The sequence below is a fragment of the Cajanus cajan genome, chromosome 6, assembly GCF_000230855.2.
Source record: "Cajanus cajan strain Asha chromosome 6, NIPB_CcT2T_4, whole genome shotgun sequence".
In the NCBI taxonomy this organism is placed as follows: domain Eukaryota; kingdom Viridiplantae; phylum Streptophyta; class Magnoliopsida; order Fabales; family Fabaceae; genus Cajanus; species Cajanus cajan.
The window spans coordinates 60,070,268-60,078,306 of record NC_138522.1 but is presented as its reverse complement, the minus strand read 5'-3'; positions in this window follow the sequence as shown (position 1 = coordinate 60,078,306).

Here is an 8,039-nt window from a genome sequence, read left to right as displayed (position 1 = left end):
TAATTTTTAAATTTATTAAAACTTAGCAACTTAATATATAATTAAAAAAATTTAATTCAACGATTAGATAATTAAAATTTATAAAATATTAATTATTAAATAAAATAAATTTAAAAATAAATTTACTTTTAAAATAAATAAATCTCTTTATATATATATATATATATATATATATATATATATATATATATATATATTTAAGTGGCCCTTGTATATAATCAATATATATTATCATATAAAGTGGTCCTTGTATATAATCAACATCAATGTTTAAAGGATACCAAAAAGTATGGGGGTCTCCCTGTCACCATACGTGTCTTTCTTTTAGCTCTACTATTTATGATGAGTTCTTTTAATTCCTTAAAATAAAAAACTTATAATTTTGTTTTAAGAGGTCAAGAAAAAATACATCACGTATATGGCTACTTACTTAATGTGTGTTTCTTTTAGTTTACAATTATATCAGTGCTACACATTACATATTTGACTTATCTAGGTTAAGTCAGTAATTAATGTGTGTATACCATATACGGAGTATTTTATAAAAACTGGTTTTTAATTAATTAAGTTTAGTTATAAGTTAATGTGAGTTTTTAGTTAAAAATATTTACTGAAAAGTGACTCTAATATGATAATTGTTGTTTGAATAAATACTTCGAATAATTTTTTCTGGAATTTTTTTTTCTAAAGAAAATCAATTGAAGTTTTCATCACAATAATAGCAACAAAATATTACTTTTGAGGTTTGATAATAAAATGAATTCAGTTTTATTATAAGTTAAAAATAGCTTATGTTTAATTTAATTTACTAGTGAAAAATCAGTCTTTTACGTTAATTATTTGTCGTCAGACATACAAATAAGTGACATAAAAAAGATGCAGTAACAGTTTTGAAAATAAGTCAAACTATTATACGTTGGATTACATAGGGTCCGACGTAAAATTTAAAATCTACGTCAGACAGAAGCCACAACCGACGTAGATTTGAAATTTTACGTCGGACCCCTATTTAGTCCGACGTAAAAACCTTTTTATATCCCTGGTCGCGCCTTCGTCTTCCTCGTGCACGCGACCTAGGTTAATGTGTTTGGGCAATTTTCGACGAAGGTGAGAACGAGTTCTGGTTGCGTTTTGAGCTTCGGCGACTTCCAGCGAAGGGCGGCTCGTCATTGGTGGGTCATTCTCCATCTTTTTGACCGATTGGAATCCGGTGAAGGGCGTTTCTGAGTTTTCGGCGAAAGTGAGTTGTTATATATTTCCGGCGAGCCTTCCGTTCATTTCACTTTCATTGCCTATATATGAATCTTCGACGTTTTTGTTGGGGGAGGCTTTAGCGTCATGGTAGATGCTGGGGTTTGTGAGGTCAAGGATGGTGATGGAGAGCGGTTGAGTAACACGTGAGGTTGTTTAATGTGCGTAGAGGGCTAGGAGGACGGCCTCGAAGCCGACCTAGGGCTTCCGGTCGGTGACGCAGGAGAGGTAGACGTCGCCGATGACGGAGAAGATGTTTTATGTCAGACATGGTGGATCCGACGTAAATTTGCGTTTCCCACATTAAAGTCGGACTTATTTACAAGGTAAAAATTCCAAAATAACCGACGTAAAATACCTCTTTTGCATTAGTGATTATTAATAAACTCTTTTTTTTCAAATTCTCTAAAAATTTGTTTTAATTTATGTATAAAATAATTTTTTTTCTTTTATAACAAATTCATGAAGATAAAATTAACTGGGTTTGTTTTGTAAATTAAAATCAAATTATACGTACATTTTAATTTTTGAAAAAAATAGATGAAAAAACTTCTAGACAAAGCTAAGAGTATACACATTAGTTTAAAATCAACTTATACACTTTAGCTATAATAGGAGAAATACATTTAATTTATTTTATTCAAAATCTAATTGAAAGTTTTTCGTTTTTCTTACATTAAATATATATATGCCTACTAAATTTTATCTTTATTATATAAATTAGTGAAAAAAGACACTTCATGTTTTGTGGTGTCTTCCTTTTAAATGCACATGTTAATAGAAGTAGTGTGCAGTTAGGCTATTTTAAGAATAAATTAAACTTCTATATATAAAAAACTTTTACGTTTTTTATTAATTATTATCATATGATTCACACGATTTTTGTATAAGTTTGAAATTGTCAAAAATAATAAATGCGTCAAAAGAAAGAATCTCTTTTATATATAAAAATAGATTCAACGGAATTTTTCTTTACAACAAGCTTATAAAACACGTGACACAAAATTTCAAATTATATTTATAGCAGCAAACATTATTGTATGTATTAAAATATTCTACAGAGAGAAATAAAACTTAATAATTTTAGCATCTAATTAAAAAATAAATAAAGAAAATGAATAATTTAAATAATAACGAAGAATATTCTTAGTAAAAAAAAACACTCGCAACACTTATATAATGCGACGGAAAAAAACACTGTTTTATTGATACATTAATATGCACCAATAATTGATAACCAAGGTCTCAACTTGGCTATTGACCTTCATATACTGCTTTAATTCAATTTAAAGTTTCACTTATTACTAGCGAATTTATGGAAAATTCTAATACATTGACTCTATTAACTGTAGATATTAAATTCTGCAACCCTTTGAAATCATCTAAAGTGGAACTTGACCTATATCTACATATAACATTCGGATAAAAGAGTATTGAATATATATTATATTATATTATATGAGTTAATCATCGATATATTGTTAGTATAAAATTTTTTATACTAACAATCAATTATATTTTTTATTTTTTTATCATTAAATAAGTAAATAACATGACACTATTAAAAGATGTAATTGATTGCGAATGTAAAATGTTTACACGAATAAAATATAGGTGATTAACTTATATTATATTATATATATATATATATATATATATATATATATATATTATATATATATATGAGTTTATTTATATGAACATAGCTCTCACACAACGACCTTAAAAGACTCGTACGAAAACAATTATATTGTTGCTATTATTTTAAAATTAATATTTTCTGTATTTTATATAAATTAAATTATAAAAATAATAAAGTGAAGATAAGGGTCATCTTTATTATAATAAAAGGAAGGAAGTCTGTGATTCTTTTTTCCCGTTCAAAATAAGGGTACTTATGTAATTTTATCTTATCATAATTATTCTGAATTTTTATTTATTTTAATAAATTCTGAACATAAGAAAAATCCTTCCTCTTTCTCTTTACTTTATATAAAAGAAAACTTCTTCCTCTCCCTCTCTGCTCTATACGTTTCCTATCAAATTGCTTGCATTTTATCTTCTACTCAGAGAAGCAATTATGGATATCTATTTTCTATGTATTAGTTGTAGCTTTTCAATGCCAATTGATTTCAACTATCCTCTCATCTTTAAAGCATTTTTCTTTTCAAAACTTCATTCTGATTGTCTAGTTCCATCATACTCCCTATTTCTAAAAATACTCTCTCCATATATACATTGTCCACTTTTTCATTTTGGTACTTTTGTACTTCTAATATGAGGAATCACACTTTCTCTATCAATCATAGGAAAATCATTTTTAGATAAACTTGTATGAAGTTTTAATTTTAAAGGTTGGTTATTTTAATGTTGATGTATAGTAAACATATTATTAAAATTTTTATCCTTTTTACTTTCATCTTCTTTTTAAAGGACATGGCTAAGAGGTTTACATTACAAAAGGACATTGCAGTGGGGAGAATTGACTAGAAGATAAGAGTTCGTATAATAAGATTGTAGAGGCTGCCAGAGTTTAAGAATCCATTGCAAACAAATTCCTTGGAGATGATTTTTGTGGATGAAGAGGTTATTTTCTTCATAAATTATAACATTTATAAATTTCATTGTTGGATAGTGTAGTTTTTGTTTTTGCTTCTATTTGAAATTGTCATCTTCACAAAAAAAAAAAATATGATTAGTGAAAATATTATTAAAAGTTTTATCCTTTTTACTTTCATATTCTTTTTAAAGGACATGGTTCAGAGGTTTACATTACTAAAGGACATTGCGGCGGGAATAATAATTGACTAGAAGATAAGAGTTCGTATAATAAGATTGTGGAGACTGCTAGAGTTTAAGAATCCATTGCAAACAAATTCCTCAGAGGTTATGCCTCATACATGTACTGAAATTTTTTTTGAAAAATTATGTTGTATATATATTTCTTACTCTATGACTATTCTTCTCTCAATATGATTTTTTTTCTCTCTTTCAATGGTAAAGATCTCATTGCCTCGTTTATTTACTGCCAAACATATACCGTGCATGTGATTTTTAAATTATCTAACCATTTATTTGCTTGCCAAACTATAGTTTTCTAAATGTTTATGGTTTTGATTCATATTGAAAAGACAAAGGATTGTTGTATAACTATTTATGATTGTTTAGAAGGTTTTAATTGTTAATTTAAAAGGAAAAAAAGAACTTAACAGGTGGGCATTTGGCTTCTATTAGTACACTGCATACCCTCCCGGTAATATTGTCATTTTAGATTTGGTTCCCAAGCGAGATTCATTTAAGAAAATAAATAAATAATTTTATTTATTGACAGGTCGAACTTCTTAAATTTTCTTTCAATGTTAAACATTGTAAATTATTTATAATAGATATTTAACATTTTCTTTAGTTTATTCAGATTTTGAGTATTTAGAGACAAACAATGTTATGAATGATAATGTTATAAAAAAAATGAAATAACTCAAAATCATCCTGTGAAAATGTTCAATATTGTAATTACAGTAAATGTGTCAGAGTGTGTCATTCAAATGTCACTAATGGTGAGTGATAATATGTCTCAATGTTACATATTAACAATAAGAAATATTTTTCTATCAAAGTATTTAATTATATAAAGCACTTTAAAATGTAATTAATATATGAGTGTGTATTTTACGATTACAAGAAATAATATTCTAAGTGATCATTCCCGTGGACATTATCTAAATAATTTTATTAGAGGAAGTGCATCTAATCAAGTAGAATTATGTAGTATTTCATTGTTGGATATTACTAATGGTAAAATTAAATTTTGTAAAAGATGTCTCATTCTATTTATATGTTTGAAAATTAATGATTATTCATATTTTGTTATCATTATTACTAGGCGCCAACAGTCAAAATGTTTCCCCCTCTTTTGCTGGAGATAAACTATTATTTGGTAAAGTTGCACCTATGAAATAATATGTCTCAATCTTCTGATGTAACAACTGTCAATTTAACAGGTTAGTATTAACCAAAATTTTTTTGATATATTGTTTATTTCTCAAAATTATTTATGGAGAAATTTATTTACAAGGTTTTTTTTTTTTCATTCAATGATAGCACACATAATACACGTCGATCTAACACTGTCTTAAATAGAGTTGTTAGAAGAGGTGTATACATGAAAGAATAATTTACTCAATCTCCATTGTCAAATGTCACAAATGGTAATTTATGGAGTCTTATTTCTTTTGATATAACTATATTATTTAATTTTATAATATTTATATTTTTCATTTCTTATTTGATTATCCTTTTGTTTTGTTGTTTTGTAGTTAAGATATTATCTAACCAAAGAGCAAATCGCATATCAAATCAAAACCATGAATTTGGTGACATGTTGTTCGAAGAATGTGAAACAAATCATAATAACCATGCACAAGGGAAATGACCACAAAAATTAATATGGAACAATGATAGATTAATCAGAACTTCAAAGCAAAATGTACTCATTGACGGTATACATGAAGGTGTATCCACTACCGATTGTATGTCTTCAATATTGTATTTTATTTTAAGTTTCATATTTTAACCATTAATCTATTACACAAATGCTTATTATTTTCTTATAATAATAAACAATTTATTGCGATATTGGTGATCCTACTTGTGAGTGCCAAGAATGTGGAGCAATATGTGGTATTCTAAGAGAGTGCAAAAGGGTTACAATCCAGCAAATCCTAGATTCTCTTTGTGTTACATGTTCTATTGAAGGACAATTAGGTACACCTAATGATGTTTATACTCCTGAATTCCTTAATATTATCACTGCTTCTGAACTTCCAAATCATGAGGTGAAATTGAAAGTTGGTGTTCCGATAATATTGTTGAGAAATATAGATCAATCTTCTGGGTTGTGTAATGAAACTAGACTTATCATAACTCAGTTGGGTAAATATGTTTTGGAGGCAAAAGTGATATTATGCAGCAATATTGGACAAAAGATTTCTATACATCGATTGTCCTTAATTCCATCATATAAGAGAATTCCTTTCAAATTTCAACATAGACAATTTCCAATAAATGTCTCCTTTGTTGTGACAATAAATAAAAGCCAAGGACGATTATTGAAGCATGTTGCCATCTATCTTCCATAACCTGTTTTTTCACATGGTCAATTATATGTCGCAATATCTCGAGTCACATCTCGCAGTGGTCTGAAAATTCTTATTTGTGATGTTGAGGTAAATGGTTCAACATCTATTACTAATGTAGTTCATAAAGAAGTCTTTCAGACTCTCACATAGGTAACTTGCATTTTTTTATAATATTATAAAAGGAAAACATGTCTACTTTAGTTTTAATTTTACCAATTTTTCAACCATTTCACCAAGTTTATTTTTCAATGATGGATGTGTTCAGGAGTCATTACATAATTAATGTATAAGGTAAAAATTTAATTTTGTTTCCTTTCTATTTGAATTACTACATCTTTATACCATTTTAATATTACACCTCTTTTAAGTTAATTATAAGATTTATTTTCTTCATATTAATGCATTAGCTCATATTGTAGATGTTGATATTTTTGAAGCTGAGACACAATGCAAATTAGTTTTCCTAATACTTCATATTATGATGTTTTTAATCGTTTATGATTTTCATTTTATTTATATATTAAGATATTTTTCTTCATGCTACGTTTAGTTCAATTAATTTTCACAATTTTATATATATTAGTTATTAAAATAAAATTTATTAACTATAATAATTTATTTTCCGTGCAACGCATGAGCATAAGTCTAGTTGTTATAAAAGGGAAGAGTATTATATATTGAGTAATGGAGAGAATACGAAAACAAAATTTAATGAAAGACACTTCATTACGACAACTCGAAAGAGCATGGATAATATGAAATTAAAAAATTTTAACAATCTAATCATTAAATTAAAAGTTCTTAATATAAATATTAAATATACAATTTTTATAAATTTAATTTCTTTTATTTTATTTTATTAATTTAAATTAATGAATAATTATAAAATTATTTTATATATTAATTTAAATTCATATAATTCAGTATCATATGATATTCAAATTATTTAAAAATTAATAAACTTAATTAATACATTAAATTTTTTTAATTCAATGACTAGATAGCTAAAATTTGATATAAAATATAAATTATTAAATAGAGTACATTTATCAATACTTATTTTTTTAGAGTAAATGAATTCCTCTTTCTATATATATATAAAAAAGTAAGTTACACTAATAATACTCAGTTTTTATGAAATTGTACAAATGTTGCATACTTTTTCTATTTCTATAATAATCTATTTTAATTTTTTTGAAAAATATTACACTATCATTCTATATAAATTACTTTAATCCCTCTTAACTATTTGAAAAATATTACAGCATCACTCCTATCATTTTTATTTTTTATTTTTCAAGTATATATCCTCACAAGAACGAAGCAGATAAAGTGAATTAATGTAACTTCGTCGGCTTAACCAACCAACCATAGATTGGTCCAAAAGTGAGTCAACTAAGCTTGTTCGATATATACGATCATGGGTTGATTGAGTATATTACTCATATAACGTATGGATCATATATTGCGCGAAATTAAAATATCTTGCACTCCACTTTCAAAGTGTTATACCAATTTTTAACTTATTCTTTTTTAGTAAATTAAGATATCACTTAGTAAGAATCAAAAACTAATTTTTTTATATATTAAGATCTATTAAAGATGACTAATTTCTAGCTTACACGTAGGAGTTAAAGCACTCCCGATATA